Consider the following 17,232-nt stretch of genomic DNA (forward strand, 5'->3'; position numbering starts at 1 on the left):
TGTATGGATAATGCACAGGTTCTTTTAAGTGGTGTTACAAAAGAGGTCCAGTCTCCACTCCCCCCTCCCCTCCCCCCATAAAATAAATAAAAGCCAACAGCTACAAATACTGTAGCTGCTGAATTTTAATATAAGGACAGGGATGTCCTTATATTAAATATAATATATTAAATATATTATATTAAATGTCCAGGGATTCAGAGATTTCTTCAAAGGTGCCCCTGTTCCCCTTCATCCACACTGGTGCAACTCTATTACAGGAGGTGTGTAACGGGCCAGATCACCAGGTGAAAACAGAGAGAAAAAAAAACTAAAAAAACAAATGCAACCACCACATCCAATGAGTGGTAAGCTGCCATATATTATATTTTTCATTTGGGTTTAATACCGCTTTAAAAATCAACACAGATATTGAAATGTTTATGGTCTCAGAGAAACCTGGTTATTTACTCTTCCATAACTCCGGAAACCTGCGTTACATCAGAGGGGGTGGGGTCACCCACACGTCACTGGGGAACCCCTGGCTTCCCTCTCCAGCGTCAGAGGGGCAGGGTCAGGTGACGGGTGGCCCCGCCCTCCTAATATAAGAAACGTCAGCGCTGGGCTCTCTGCAGTGTCTCCGGAGTGGAGACAGAAGAAGGATGTATGGACAGCGCTGGACTGAGAGATCCCCCGTCGCTGGATATGATCATCCATCGCTGGACCCCGGAGACCCGTCGCTGGATAGCAAGAGTGGATTAGCACCGCTGGAATCTTTTTTTTATTTTTTTTATTTTTAATAAAGGAATTTTTCAAAAGTGTGTTTGTCTTATTTAACCATTTTGACACTTTCTTTGTGAAATGGTAGGGGTAAGTACCCCCTTACCATTTCAAACAGGGGGGGGCGGGATCTGGGGGTCCCCTTGTTAAAGGGGGCTTCCAGATTCTGATAAGCCCCCCGCCCGCAGACCCTCACAACCAACGGCCAGGGTTGTGAGGATGAGGCCCTTGTCCTCATCAACATGGGGACAAGGTGCTTTGAGGGGTCACAGACCCCCAAAGCATCCTCCCAATGTTGAGGGTATGTGGCCTGGTACGGCTCAGGAGGGAGGGGGGGCCGCTCTCTCGTCCCCCCCCCTCTTTTCCTGCTGCCTACCAGGTTGCGTGCTCGGATAAAGGGTCTGATATGGATTTGTAGGGGGACCCCCACGTCAATTTTTTTTTTTATTTGACACGGGGTTCCCCTTAATATCCATGTCAGACCTAAAGGGCCTGGTAATTGAATTTAGGGGAACCCCCATGCTTTTATTTTTTTTTTTTTATCAATGAATGAATGAATTGCCGGCTAATGCAGAGAACACTCATTGAGTGTTCTCTGTATTACGGGACCCGACAATAGCCGCAAGTGATTTTAAAAGACTTTTTTTCCTGCACAAATGACACTTTGTGCAGGGACAGTTCTAAGCACCAGAAACATGCGCCCCTTCACAGGCATACTATAGATACCCCCCAGCTACGAAATTTAAAGGAATATTACACTTTTATTGTTTCACTTTAATCATTATTAAAATCACTGCTCCTGAAAAAACGGCCGTTTTTAAAACTTTTTTTTGCATTGATCCATGTCCCCTGGGGCAGGACCCGGGTCCCCAAACACTTTTTAGGACAGTAACCTGCATATTACCCTTTAAAATTTGCATTTTAGATTTCTCCCATAGACTTGTATAGGGTGTTCCGGCTTTTCGAATTTGCTACGAACAGCCCAAATTGTTCACTGAACAGGCGAACAGGCAATGTTCGAGTAGAACATGAGTTCGACTCGAACTCGAAGCTCATCCCTACTGCCAGCCTTGAAATGCCTCATGGGAAATGTAGTTCCACAACAGCTGAAGGGCCCCAGGTTGCCTACCACTGGTGTATGGTCAGTTTAAAGCTTCTGCCCAGAGACTTCAGTTTGATTTGCCCATCCCCAGGTCATTGGAACTTCCCTTTGGCTCTTTGATCAGTGATACCAGGATCAGTACCACTGTGAAGCAGCAGCCAGAAAAGATGAGAGAGCCAGGAGTAGGTGCAAGATGTGCTCTCTTCTTCTATAGCTTCACTCTACGTCCATTTAGAACCTGTGTGGCCAGAACGAGAAGGACATTTTTGAATGCTGTGACCTAAGGGAAAGAAGAGGATGGGTAGTAAACTGAGCTTCAATTATTGTCACTGATGTTGTCATTATGTATTTTCAGTTAGTCATTTGTTGCCTCCCTATTGCAACAATTTTCCCTTTGCTTGCAAATTGTCACCAGTGTCAGTTTGTTGCCAATGTATTGTCATGACTGCCTATTTGTTGGCTTTCCATTTTAACAATTGCCTAGTTGTTGTCTGCATATTGTAACAATTACATGTTTGTTACCTGCATACTGTAGCACACACCTTTAAGTAAAAAAAAACAAAAAACAAAAAGGAGACGCTAGCTTATTCCCCTACGTCAATATACATTATAATTTGGCAACTAAACACATTTATGAATGTCTGAATCTTTGACAAATATGAATAACAACATATAAAGGGCATGAAATGATACAAATTCTCTGTGTATAGACTCCTCTATATACTGCTTACCTCAGCAAATGAAGCTGAAAATGGCAGTCTTTCTACTTGATTAATGTTGTTAATCCAGGGCAAAGTTTAATGCTGCCATTTCCACCATGGGGACACTACAAATACACACAACACCCATCAGCATTTCATAACTCAGACCAAAAGGTTTATGCAATGGCTCATGAACAGCTTGAGAAGCAGCTAGACAATCCAAACAGAGCATTCACAAAGAGAATCGGAAAAACAATGTTATATCACAATTTAGCAGTACTAAATGAACATCTTGGCTTTCCAGAAAGGGGAGATGTTTACATTTCAACATCCTTCATTTACCAAACAAAATTGAACTGCTAGTTGGGGGGGGGGGGAGCACCTTGGGAGAACTGAGTGAGGATTAATCGATGGCGAACCTTGGCACCCCAGATGTTTTGGAAACTACATTTCCCATGATGCTCATGCACTCTGCAGTGTAGTTGAGCATCATGGGAAATGTAGTTCTAAAACATCTGAGGTGCCAGGGTTTGCCATCACTGGACTAGCAAAAGGCTGCCCAGGCATTCTAAAAATACTAGTAGCAAAATGTGGGGGCAAAAAAAAAGACCAAAAAGGGACAAGGAGAAATATTGCAGCAGGAAAATAATATAGAACTGGAAAAATAAATAACCTCCCAGGATTAAAATTTTCTCAGTGAAAGAAAGGCATTGGAAGAATTTCTCTGAGCAGCTTTGGAGACACTCGGCAAGAGGAAGGATCCCAAAACGCTGGCAGGGGGGACACAAGAAAAGGTGGCTTGAGGCTGCTCTGTGCAAAACCACTGCACATGGCAGGTAACTATAAAATGTTTGGTATTTTTTCTAAAAAATGTAGCCTTTAATATCACTTTAAGTTGTCCATGAGTCATTGTATATACATAAAAAACAAACAAAAAATATTGCGCTTGGGGCAAACCTAAAAGCTGCAACTAAAAACCATCAAATATCAAGCTATGGATCAAATCAGAAAAATTATACATAAAGTTGCGCTGACTATACGTGAAAACTGAAGTGAAAAGAGTAATAAAACTCAATACAAATTCTATAAAAAATACAAATAAATCAAATAAAACATCATGTGAAAAATGTAATCAAGAAAAAGGGAGTCCTTGTAATTTAAGAAATCTTAGTTCCAACTAAAAACAATGAACAGGAAAATCAGTCCTTTTCACGAATTCGGTGAAATCTTCCTGACTTTGCCACTATCGCATCCAGATCTGAAAAAGGTTTGACTCTTACCGCAATGGGTGGACTCCAAACCAACGGAGTCGTTAGCGCGAGCAGACAGCCCTCTGCAGGGTTCTTTTGTGTGTATTCCGTTCCGACACACTATTGAGGGCGTGAGTACATGCGGATCATTCGAAGGTTACCAGCCTGGATCGAAAAGTTCCGGAAACCGTCGTACGTCCTGCTTCTCCTCTCGGTCCCCATAGAGAAGGCAAGGTGGCCGTCCGATCACTCTGGATACCTGGAGTTATCTAAGGCTCTCCAATGAATCATCAGATACCGAGGTTTTTCAATACACAAACCTGTCTCCATCTGTTCTCTGTCCGTCAGAGATTGTGAAAATCTGATGGGAAACTGCATATATTTATTTCCATGGTGGATACTGCAGCAGACTGTGACTTTTAAACAGGAAACAGTCATTTTCAGGCATATATACTGAGCAAACAAGATCATGTGCCATTAATCTGTTTCTCATACTGTATGTTCGTTGTGTATTCTCTGTTTGTATTTCCTGGCTTTTTTTTCCCTCAAGCTGTTTGTAAGTCATTGCATATACGTGTCATTGTGAGTTATGAATTGTTGGTGGGGTTTCTTTGTACTACTATAGTCTCCCCATGGTAGAAACTACAACAATTAAAGCTTAATTAAACTTTGGGGCAATTTGTCATGTAACACCCATATGTAGGGCTCAAGAACATGGTCAATTAGGGCCATACAACAACGGATCAGTGTATTTCTGTAGGGAGTATGGCCAGGGTTTTCACAACAGCTTTGGAAATGATGCCCGGACAGTCATGAACAGTGTTATGCCTCGCACACACAATTGGACTTTCCGACAACAAAACCATGGATTTTTGTTCGAAGGGTGTCGGCTACAACTTGTCTTGCATACAAGCAGGGCAGATTGCTGTACTAACATTGGATTGTCAGCTGTGAGTTTTTATTTTTGTTGAGATCTACTGGGTTTAACGGAAAAAAAAACTACTAGCTTGTACCAGGCTTAATGCCCCGTACACACACAATTGGAAATTCCACCAGCAAAAGTCCGATTTGAGCTTTTGATCTGAAATTCTGACCGTGTGTATGCTCCATCAGATTTTTGCTGGTGGAATTCCTGCCAGCAAAAGATTGAGAGCTGGTTCTCATTTTTTCGGTCAGAAAAAGTTCAGATCGGAAATTCTGATCATCTGTACCAATTCCGACGCACAAAATTCCTACGCATGCTCGGAAAAAATTTGATGCATGCTCTGAGGCATTTAACTTCATTTTCTTGGCTTCTTGTAGTGTTGTATATCACCGCGTTCTTTTACAACGGAAAATCTGATTGTGTGTATGCGCCATTAGACTTCATACACATGATTATGTAATTTCTCTTGGGATTTCTATTCTAATGTGTCATATGTTTAGAAATGTGTACATTTTTTTAATTTCAGTTGCATGTAGCAATTATTGAAAAGGAAGGTACTATTGCACACAACCTATTACTACTAGCCTAACACCAATTGCCCTGGTGAACAATACTAAACTAATCAAACTGAAGGAAGCTGCCAACATGTATAGTGATCTCTACACTAGTGAGTGAAAAATAGTAAATAAATTATGTGGCACTACCTATCTGATAGATAAATAATGAAGATAAGCATACATTAATACCAATAAAAATGTGCTATATAAGCAAAATGCAATATTAAATAAAGTGCAAAGTGCAATTATCAAAAAGGTGCAATATTACAGTGCAAAAAAATTTGACATGCAAAAAACTCCAAATAAACAGTGCTACAAATGAGTCCAAAAAAATTTCAAAATAAATAAATAAAAGTCCTTGATCACAATCAAGCAAACGTGCTGTTCAAAGTGAAATAATTATGATAGTCCAAATTCATAAGATCTTCATGCAGTGAAATTCCAAATGACAACATCCACCAAAATAGTGACCATCCACCACTAGCAGTAAACTTCAGTGCTCAGTGCACCCCTTATTTCCTCCAGCCTCTCACCTCACATCTGAACCCCTTAGGGTCATATAGCGCTGTGAATGACCTGATATTCTTTCCAATCTTCATTTACTCCACTCAGCAATGTAATCACCACAGTGAAAACAATCTCATAGAAATGGAAGCAAAAGAGAGGGGGGGGCTCCGATAGTGTAGTATTAAAATATCGATTTTATTTAAATAATATCCACACTTACATATCAGACTCGGAACTTGCATATAAACAAATGAACTTCCGGTCTCGGCCGCGATCGGAAGTGACGATCGTAACACCTGGCTCCTCACTGACGCGTTGCGTCACAACCTCGGGACTTTTTCAAAGGGTCCTCAGGATTGATCAATTTTCATATATATGTATACATATATACATGTGTATATATACATATACATAGTAGTGAGTGTACAGCTTGTTAACAGTGTCAATTTGCAGTCCCCTCAAAATAGCGTAACACACAGCCATTAATGTCTAAAGCGCTGGCAACAAACGTGAGTACACCCCTAAGTAAAATGTCCAAATTGGGCCCAATTAGCCATTTTCCCTCCCCGGTGTCATGTGTGACATATGTGACTCGTTAGTATTACAAGGTATTGATTAGTTAGTTACAGGTGTGAATGGGGAGGTGGTGTGTTAAAATTGGTGTTATCGCTCTCACTCTCTTATACTGGTAGCTGGAAGTTCAATATGCCACCTCATGGCAAAGAACTCTCTGAGGAGCTGAAAAAAAGAATTGTTTCTCTACATAAAGATGGCCTAGGCAATCTATAAGAAGTTTTCCAAGACTCTGAAACTGAGCTGCAGCACGGTGGCCAAGACCATATAGTGGTTTAACAGGACAGGTTCCACTCAGAACAGGCCTCTCTTTGGTCGACTAAAGGAGTTGAGTGCACGCGCTCAGCGTCACATCCAGAGGTTGTCTTTGGGAAATAGACATATGAGTGCTGCCAGCATTGCTGCAGAGGTTGAAGGGGTGGGGGGTCAGCCTGTCAGTGCTCAGACCATACGCCACACATTGCATCAAATTGGTCTGCATGGCTGTCATCCTAGCAGGAATCCTCTTCTAAAGATGATGCACAAGAAAACCTGCAAACAGTTTACTGAGGATAAGCAGACTAAGGACATGGATTACTGGAACCTGTCCGATGTCTGATAAGGCCAAGATAAACGTATTTGTTTCAGATGGTGTCAAGTGTGTGTGGCAGCAGCCAGGTGAGAAGTACAAAGACAAGTCTGTCTTGCTTATAGTCAAGCATGGTGGAGGGAGTGTCATGGGGCTGCATGAGTGCTGCCGACACTGGGGAGCTACAGTTCATTGAGGGAACCATGAATGCCAACATGTACATTGACATACTGAAGCAGAGCATGGTCCCCTTCCTTTGGAGACTGGGCCACAGGGCAATATTCCAACATGATAATGACCCCAAACATACCTCCAAGACTAACACTGCCTTGCTAATGAAGCTGAAGGTAAAGGTGAGGGACTGGCCAAGCATGTCTCCAGACCTAAACCCTATTGAGCATCTGTGGGGCATCCTCAAATGAAAGGTGGAGGAGTGCAAGATCGCTAACTTCCACCAGCTCCATGATGTTCTCATAGAGGAGTGGAAGAGGACTCCAGTGGCAACCTGTGAAGCTCCTGTGAACTCCATGCTCAAAAGGGTTAAGACAGTGCTGGAAAATAATGGTGGCTACACAAAATATTGACACTTTGGATCCAATTTGGACATTTTCACATAGGGGTATACTCACTTTTGTTGCCAGTGGTTTAGACATTAATGGCTGTGTGTTGAGTTATTTTGAGGGGACAGCAAATTTACACTGTTATACAAGCTGAACACTCACTAGTTTACATTGTAACAATGTGTAATTTCTTCAGTGTTATGAAAATATATAATAAAATATTTACAAAGATGTACTCACTTTTGTGAGATACTGTATATACACTTTGAGATTTTGTTACAATGTAAAGTGGTGAGTGTACAGCTTGTATAACAGTGTAAATGTCTGAGCACTGACAGGCTGACCCCCCACCTCTTCAACCTCTGCAGCAATGCTGGCAGCACTCATAGGTCAATTTCCAAAAGACAACCTATGGATGTGCACTCAACTTCTTTGGTCGACCATGGCGATGCCTGTTCTGAGTGGAACCTGTCCTGTCAAACCGCTGTATGGTCTTGGCCACCGTGCTGCAGCTCAGTTTCAGGCAATCTTATAGCCTAGGCCATTTTTATGTAAAGCAACAATTCTTTTTGTAGATCCTCAGAGAGTTCTTTCCCATGAGTTGCCATGTTGAACTTCCAGTGACCAGTATGAGAGAGTGAGAGCAAAAACATTAAATTTAAACACACTGAGGAGGAGAAATGGCTAGTTGGGCCCAATTTGAACATTTTCAGTTAGGGGTGTATTCACTTTTGTTGTCAGCAGTTTAGACATTAATGGCTGTGTGTTGAGTTATTTTTAGGGGGCAGCGCATTTACACTGTTATACTAGTTGTACACTCACTACTTTACATTGTAGCAAAGTGTAATTTCTTCAGTGTTGTCACATGAAAAGATATAATAAAATATTTACAAAAATGTGAGGGGTGTACTTACTTTTGTGAGATACTGTATATATACCATTGTTTTTAGATCCTATAATTTTCACACAGACTAAAGTTATTTGGGTTATTTTTAACAAAGTTATGTAGCATAATACATTTTATCCTAAATTTATGTAGAACGTTAATGTGTTTGAAAAATGTTATAACGGAAACTAAGAAAAACATTTTTATTTTATTCAAAGTGTCTGGTATTTTTTTGCTTATATAATAAAACATTTTTTTTGTCTGGTGAGTAAATACCACCAAAAGAAAGCTCTCTCTGTCTCAAAAAATATATATATTTTGGATACAGTGTTTCATGACTGGGTAATTGTTATTCAAAGTATGACAACACTGAAAGCTGAAAATGGCCAGGAGAACGAAGAGGGCCAAAGCATTTTGCCTTGAGATGGTTAAGCAAATTGATGAAAGTTTTCTTAAGAATGGGGGGGGGGGGGCAGGGGGGATCAAATTCAGAGGTTCAGAGCTGCACAAGAAATATTTTGAAGCCATGACATGTTCACTTTAGTTCATCCATTTAAAAAAATATATGTCAGATAGAAACATCACATAAATTGTCACATATGCTGTTTCTGATGTTTATATAGCTTTTCTCAATATTTCTAAAAAAAAAATACTTCTTAAAAATACTTAAAAAAAAAGTTTTACTGTATTTTTCCTAGAAAAATGAGGATTGTTTTTTGCTTTGACATGTATTACATTGGCCATGTATTACAAGTTCCAAGATGCCAATATTGGAGAGAAAGCTGCAGTAGCCAAATGCCGCTATTTATGTAAGAGTTTGTTCTGGCTGTGAATTGTATGACTAATAGGTCACTTTTGTATTTTGTCATATTTTTATTAGCTAACAAGTAACATTCCTGTTAGACTGCCTAGTAAAATTGAAGCTTGTCATTTTCTTTAGATCCTACCAGATTTTAAATTCTACCCCAGTGTTTCAAATAATGAATTCTCAGAAGAGTGCTGTGTTTCCTGTAATTAAGAATCCAGCAAGATTTGAAAAGAGCCGTGAATTCAGCTGAGCCCCCTCTGTACAGTCAAATGGTTTTCTATGAATTATTAACACGCTAGGCTATCGATAAGTGTCAGCTATTCCCAAACAAGGATGCATCATTCCTTTACTTTTTATAGCTCTTTGGATCTCAGTGTGAGCTACATCCTTGCTCAAAACATTAATCATAAACTAGCAGTAAAGCTATAAGAGCAGAATGTAGGTCTACTACACTAACTACAACTGCAGTGATTTGTGCCCTTACCTATTATCAGAAATCTTTGATATATAAAAAACACACTGGATCATTTTTGCAGAAACCATTATATTGTGCAAGGGTCATTTTAATTCTTCAAAAGTATCTTTTTTACTATAATACAGAGCCTTTTTTTGTTCATCTCTGATACCTCTTTTTTATATGAGTGTGTATTAGAAACATACATCAATGATGCAGCACTCATAAATATAACAAACTACTGTCAAAACAAAAATAAGAACTGTGATAAATGTATATAAAGGGCAAATGTTAAAAACAAACAAAATCCCAACAGTATAAAAAAGTATCCTTCAAATACAGTGGAACTTTTTTACAAGTGTAATTCTACCTTTACATCATGAACTTCTTATCACCTGGCATACATGTGTCAGGAATATCGCCCACCCTCTCATTTGCCTTTCTCTTTCAAGACATGCATAAATGCTTATTTTTTTTAACAGGAAGTTAACTTTTTATCAGGATGATCATTGGTGGTGGTGTTCATGAATGCTGGGTATTAAGAAGTTGCAGCATGTGTACAGCCCTGTCAGGCTGCAATGTTAAAATAGTGGGTGGCCAAGGGGTGGTAAACCACTGCTTAGTCACCTGTTTTTACTGCCATTGGCAGAGCCTAAACCAATGAACTGCACTGATCCTCCTCATATGGTGCCTGAAAAGGAGTTCCACATCCTTACTGTTCTAACAGAACCCCTTACGCAGTTTAGGTTTGAGACATTTCTTGTCCAACTTTATTGTGTGTACACATGTATTTTTAGAGATCTTTGACTAAATAGTTTCCTCCCAATGCTTAAGATGTGGTCAAACTAGTGCTTGTTAAGTGGAACATATATAGATTTGTCTCTTGAGTAAATATTCGTCTTAATACATGCTAATAGTTTGCTAGCCTGGCTTGCTGAAACTTGGCATTGCATGTTATTGCTGACCCTGTGATCTGCTAGGATCCCCAGATCCTTTTCTGTCCTCGATTCCCCCAGAGTTTCTTCTCCTAACGACTAACTTGCATTCATATTTTTAGCTCCCAGGTGCATTACTTTACATTTTTCAAATATTAACCAATTCAGCCCTAAAAGGTTTACCCCCTTTATGGCAGAGTTATTTTTTGCGATATGGCACAGCATTACTTTAACTGACAATTGCAAGGTTGTGTGACGTTGTACACAAATAAGATTCATGTCCTTTTTTCCCCCGCTTTCTTTTGGTGGTATTTAATCACCTCTGTGGTTTTTATATTTTGCGCTATAAACAAAAAAAGACAATTTTGAAAACAAAAAACAAAAGGGATCAACTCCAGAGCTCGACAGGACTCTGGTCCGGCCACACCTGGAATATTCTGCCCAGTTCTGGGCACCAGTCCTCAGGAAGGATGTACTGGAAATGGAGCGAGTACAAAGAAGGGCAACAAAGCTGATAAAGGGTCTGAAGGATATTAGTTATGAGGAAAGGTTGCGACTGCGAGCACTGAACTTATTCTCTCTGGAGAAGAGACGATTTAGAAGGGATATGATTTCAATATACAAATACCATACTGGTGACCCCACAACAAGGATAAAAAAAATTCGCGAAAGGGACTTTGGGCTGCACAGTGGTGCAGTGGTTAGCACTCTCACCCAGTTAGAAGGTCGTTGGTTCAAATCCCAACCACGACACTACCTGCCTGGAGGTTGCATGTTCTCCCTGTGCCTGCGTGGGTTTCCTCCGGGTACTCCGGTTTCCTCCCATACTCCAAAGACATGCAGGTAGGTTAATTGGCTTCTGTCCATTGTTCTGTAAATTGGACCTAGTATATGAACAGGTACCTTGGAATGTGGGCTCCTTGAGGGTAGGGACCGATGTGAGTGTGCAATGTACAGGGATAGGGACAATTGTAGACACTCACTCAGGTTGAACTGGGTGGACTGGTGTCTTTATTCAACCTTACAAACTATGAAACTATGACTTGTGGCCACTCATTAAAATTAGAAGAAAAGTGGTTTAATCTTAAACTACACAGAGGGTTCTTTACTGTAAGAGCAGCAAGGATGTGGAATTCCCTTCCACAGGCGGTGGTCTCGGTGAGGGGCATTGATAGTTTCAAGAAACTATTAGATAAGCACCTGAACGACTGCAACATACAGGGATATACAATGTAATACTGACATATAATCACACACATAGGTTGGACTTGATGGACTTGTGTCTTTTTTCAACCTCACTTACTATGTAACTATGTAATTTTTTTTTAAGTTCTGCTATAAAATATATTGAATCAAAATATGTAAAAAATTTTATTTCTTCTTCAATTCAGGCCAATATGTATTATGCTACATATTTTTGGTAAAAAAAATCCTAATAAGCGTATATTGTTTTGCGCAAAATTTATAGCGTCTACTAACTATGGGATATTTTAATGGAATTAAATTTTTTATTTTTTTTTACTAGTAATGGTGGTGATCAGTGACTTATAGCAGGACTCCAACATTGGGACAGCAAGTCGGACACCAAAGGGGTTATTTACGAAAGGCAAATCCACTTTGCACTGAAAGTGCACTTGGAAGTGCAGTCGCTCTAAATCTAAGGGGTAGATCTGAAATGAGTGTAAGCTCTGCTGATTTTATCATCCAATCATGCACAAGCTAAAATGCTGTTTTTTATTTTTCTTACATGTCCCCCTCGGATCTACAGCCACTTTACTTCCAAGTGCATTTTCAGTGCACTTTCAAGTGCACTTGCAGTGCAAAGTGGATTTTCCTTTAGTAAATAACCCTTTTGACACCTTTTGGCACAACCTATAATGTTTCTGTGAAGGGTTTCAGTCAGTTTGTGTTCCCATAAGGTTCATTGTAAAGCACCTTGTGGAAGAGACAGCGGTAAAGAGAAATCGCTATACCCAAAATGGTATAGCAGTCCAAACAGAATTCTCATTCCTCTAAAAGCAGTAGTTAATTTAAATTATGCAGTTTTAGAACAACATTGAAGTTGAGTCACTCCAGCAACAAATGTTTTTGTCTGCTATGCTATACAGCAGTATTGTTCAGCCACAACCACCACAGAGTGTCAAGTGAAGATAATTCCCCTACATGACTGCTCTGGTTACTTTGGTCCAGAACCCATAGATATGTGTGTTCTAAACATAAAAAAAAAAAAAAAATTGCATTGTTATTCATTGTCACCAAAACTACTGCTTGTTTCCACTACAACCTGTTAACTTCATGTTTTAACCTGTTTTAACATATACAAACTAGAACTTCTTTGACATGCACAGAACTACTTCCACTTGACCCTAATATCTATAAGCCCTCAAACTAGTGTATAATATGTTATTGCATAATTGTACAATGATTGTGAGAGCTGTGCATTGTAGGATTTATGATGTTTAAAATAATATTTGTGTTGCTTTTAAACATTTATATTTTTTATGCATTCTGTCAGTCAAATAAACATAAAAACCTAGTTGTCTACAGCACACAATCACATTCAAACAATCGCAACATGCATCCACGTAAAGCGGCCCCTGTTACTAAACCATTTGTCTTAAGCAACAGTGATCAAAGTATATATTAGCACAATATTCCGAGAATGTTCTACTTGCCATGGTAATTATGTGAAAATGGTTCCATTTGAATAGCTCTGTAAGAAGTTAGTCCTTTGAAGGTACTGATCTATCTTTCATACCCTCATTCTTTTATTAGAATAACAATACAATCAAGCATAATCAGTTCTAACTTACAAGTGGAATCACTCTTACTCTGAAATATTTCACAATAACTAAAATCATTCCTGAACCATTTAAAGTGCTTTTGTAGCATAAAAGCTTTTTGAGGCGCATTTCTTTCCCCACAGCTTGTAGGTCTTCTCGACTTGCTTTTCACAAAAGGAGTCTCAGTAATAATTAGGTCAGCAAATAAAGAAATCTCCTTTGCTGGGTAGCTCCAATACAATTGGCTCAATGCGAGCATTTAACGTGAACAGTAAAACAACTGTTCCCACGGGCTGGTTTGGTTCTGTTTTGCAGTAATAATATTTTTAGGCAGTTTTCACTAAATGTGGGAATTAGATTTGTTGTTGAATTACAATTCTGGTACTCATGCATTTGACTAGTAGACAACAGTTAGAAAAAAAGCGGAAACCAAACAGCTCGCTGAAATGACCATGCGATTAGTCATCACTTACATTGAAATATTGCAATATCTCCAGAGTATTTGAACATGGAGAGATATTGTAATCATAGTCTTCTTCTTCAAATTAAAATAAATACTTGTGTAACACACTGGCCAGACAACCACTATGAAGAGTACTATATATATGCTAATGGTACATTGGCACTGATCATTCCCCTTTGTAAAATAACTGTTTGCATGAGCTGAAAAATGAGGAGCAATGGGGCTACTTTTATGATAATGTCACATGTGGGCCATTGCCAAGCCTCAACATTTACCAACTGTGAAAATTTTGTCTAATTACACATCTCGCCACCTCTGGAAACTTGTGGCTAAATTCAGTAAAAGAAGCAGTGTAAGTTGAGAAGAGTCAGAGCATCCACTATAGTTCAAAAACAAGAAAATATATGAACCAAATAAATGTATTTGTCTTGAAGCCAATAAATAGAGGAATCAGTACACTTACTGTATGTTATATTGTAATGTTGTTTTTCAGGAGCAGATAGATTCTTAAGTGTGTTGCTTGATATTCGTAATGTGCTGCCCATGGCAACTTTCCATTGCTTTACAGTTTAAAGATTAAAGCGGTAGTAACGTTTAGAAGAAAAAATCTCCTGCAAGTCAATGTCATAATGTGCTAGTATGCACTGCATCTCCTAAACAGTGAACGTTTAGGACATATTAATTTTACCTACAAGTACTGAAAGCTTTATTATAAGTTTACCTGTAAGTAAAAAAAATCGCAAAGCAGAGTTTACTACCGCTTTACGTTAGGGCTGACCATAGACTTTAGGTTGGGGTCAGATATGCTGGCATGCTCCAAAGTCTAACAAATGAGCTGCAAAATGCTATGAGTTTTTTGCTGTGTTGAATGAAAAAACTGTCTGCTCCAGTCGGAGCATCTGCACTAACTATCCAATGTTAGTACAGTGATCTCCCCCACTGAGCTTCTGTGTTCTAACAGGGGGACGCCCCCCCCCACCAGAACACTCCGATCTCTTCACCATTGGCAGAGAGCGCTGATTGGGAGTTGGTTGGCTGCTGGTATTCCAGCATGCTCCTCTGACAAAAGCCAGCCAAACAGCCACTGTTGCAGGTTTTCTTACCCCTTAACATAAAAAGTGCATCATAAACCAACAAAAAAATTGACATACTGCAATGCATGTAATGTGATAATGAACTCTATAAAACCTCATTGAATACATGTAAATATGCCAACAGAAAAACTTAATGAATAAATAATAGATCAAAGTGAAAAATAGTGTCTCAAAAAAATGTTTAAAGCATATTATACATCAATGCATATAGTAAGTCCATAGAAATAATTGCATATATAAACACTGTTTTAACTCATGGTTTTAATAAAATGTTTTTGTAACTATATTACACTATGTGGAGTTTTCTCTTTGCCTTGAGAGAATGAGACTGGTTGCTCCCTTTACCATATGGGAGAAGCTGGAGGACTAATCATGAGGCATTTGCTCATGAAGTGGCTGGTGGGAATTGCTGTTTTTCACCCTAGGTGAAAAGGAAAGGCGCTGATTGACCTATTATATAATAAATAGGTCCACAGATCCAGGTGAAAGTGGAGAGTGAATGGTGGTGGCACCCCCTCCTATGATGACACTTTAACCACTTGCCGGCCAGCCACAGTACATACTGTGACAGGTCAGCTCTAATGCTCAAAATGATGTACCTCCATAGTTTCATAGTTTGTTAGGTTGAATAAAGACACCAGTCCATCAAGTTCAACCTGAGTGTCTACAATTGTCCCTATCCCTGTACATTGCACACTCACATTGGTCCCTACCCTCAAGGAGCCCACAATCCAAGGTCCCCATTCATATACTATGGGCAATTTTTTTTTATTTTTTTTTTTTTTGACAGAAGCCAATTAACCTACCTGCATGTCTTTGGATGTACCTGTACATCCTTTCGTGTAATAGATACTGTGGGCATGCGTTCTCATGGGTCTGGTGGACTCGATGTTCGCTGGTCACCCACAATCGCTCCACAGAGAGGCAGAATGGGAATTGTTCTCTTTCAAAAAAAGTTTTTTTGTTTATAGTGCAAAAAATAAAAACCACCAAAAGAAAGCTATATTTTGTATGACCGCACAATTGTCAGTTATAGCAACGCAGTGCCGTATTGCAAAAAATGGCCTGGTCATTAAGGGTGTAAATCCTTCCGGGGCTGAAGTGTAAATGAAGTACAATATTTAATAATTTGTCCTGGTTCATTGTCACTGGGTTTTTATATATGGACTTATTTCCATGGACTCACTATATGCATTTATGTATAATATGGTTTAAACGTTTTTTTGAGAAACTATTTTTCACTTTGATCTATTATTTGTTCACTAAGTGTATCTGACTGTATATTTACACTGGTTTAAGTACCGTGAGCTACAATAAGGTTTTGAGTTCATTGTCAATTTTTTGTCAATGTCAGCAGCAAGCAGGCTGGATTTCATTTCCGATCGGAATTCTCTACACATGATCGGAGTATGTCCGATCGGAGCATTTTGTCGGAAAATTTTACCGGCAAGTTGGAAAAGTTGGTCCGTCGGATACTCCGACGGAAACAGTCCGATGCAGACCACACACAGTCGGAATATCCGACAAAACGGTCCGATCGGACATATTCCGTCAGAATCTCTGACCGTGTGTACAAGGGCTAAGATTGCACTCACATTATGACCTCTACACCATGATTTCCTTAAAGTTATTTTTTTCCACCTGCCCTGTCCTTGTTTTTGTTTTTGTTTTGCTTTTTTTTGTTGTTTTTTTTTTTTTTTAGGGGGGGGGGGGTTGTGTTTAGTAGAGGATTTTATCGGTATGCAGCAAACACATTATTTTACGCAGTATTCACATTTTTACTGCACCACACCATGAACTCATTTGTCTCTCTCAGCAAACTGCAGGCACCAGCACACCATCATTATAATTATTTATAATTATCTAGCCTGGTTACCATAGTGCTACAAATAGATGTGACATTCCACAAAAAAAAGCCTAGAGATTCAAATTGAAGCAGCAAGTGAATTCAGTAAGTAATATTTTCCCAGGTGTTACAGTAGTGGAATCGCCTACACTTTTATTACTGCTTGCGGTGAGGAAGGTGTGCCACATAAAAAAAAATGACTCATTGTACACTCATGGTATCTCTTTTTAAAATGTAAAAGTTTATTTATTTACTAAGCATTACATTTTCATTTGCTTGCCTGGCCTGTCAAAAATGAACTTTATAATTTAGTGATACTCTTACAGGGTGTATATATAGATATAGATAGATAGATAGATAGATAGATAGATAGATAGATAGATAGATAGATCTCTATATATAGATAGATAAATATATATATACATATATATATATATATATATATATATATATATATATAT

The 17,232-nt window shown here is 39.1% G+C and overlaps 1 protein-coding gene across 3 annotated transcripts in view; it reads left to right on the forward strand.

The window, feature by feature from the left end:
- The window catches only part of TENM2 (teneurin transmembrane protein 2), a 1,738,186-nt gene that overhangs the window by 1,453,555 nt on the left and 267,399 nt on the right, over nt 1-17,232 (forward strand). The window lies entirely within an intron of this gene.

The sequence above is a fragment of the Lithobates pipiens genome, unplaced genomic scaffold, assembly GCF_037356315.1.
Source record: "Lithobates pipiens isolate NorthernLeopardFrog02 unplaced genomic scaffold, aLitPip1_a1.2 Scaffold_8, whole genome shotgun sequence".
Lineage (NCBI taxonomy): Eukaryota > Metazoa > Chordata > Amphibia > Anura > Ranidae > Lithobates > Lithobates pipiens.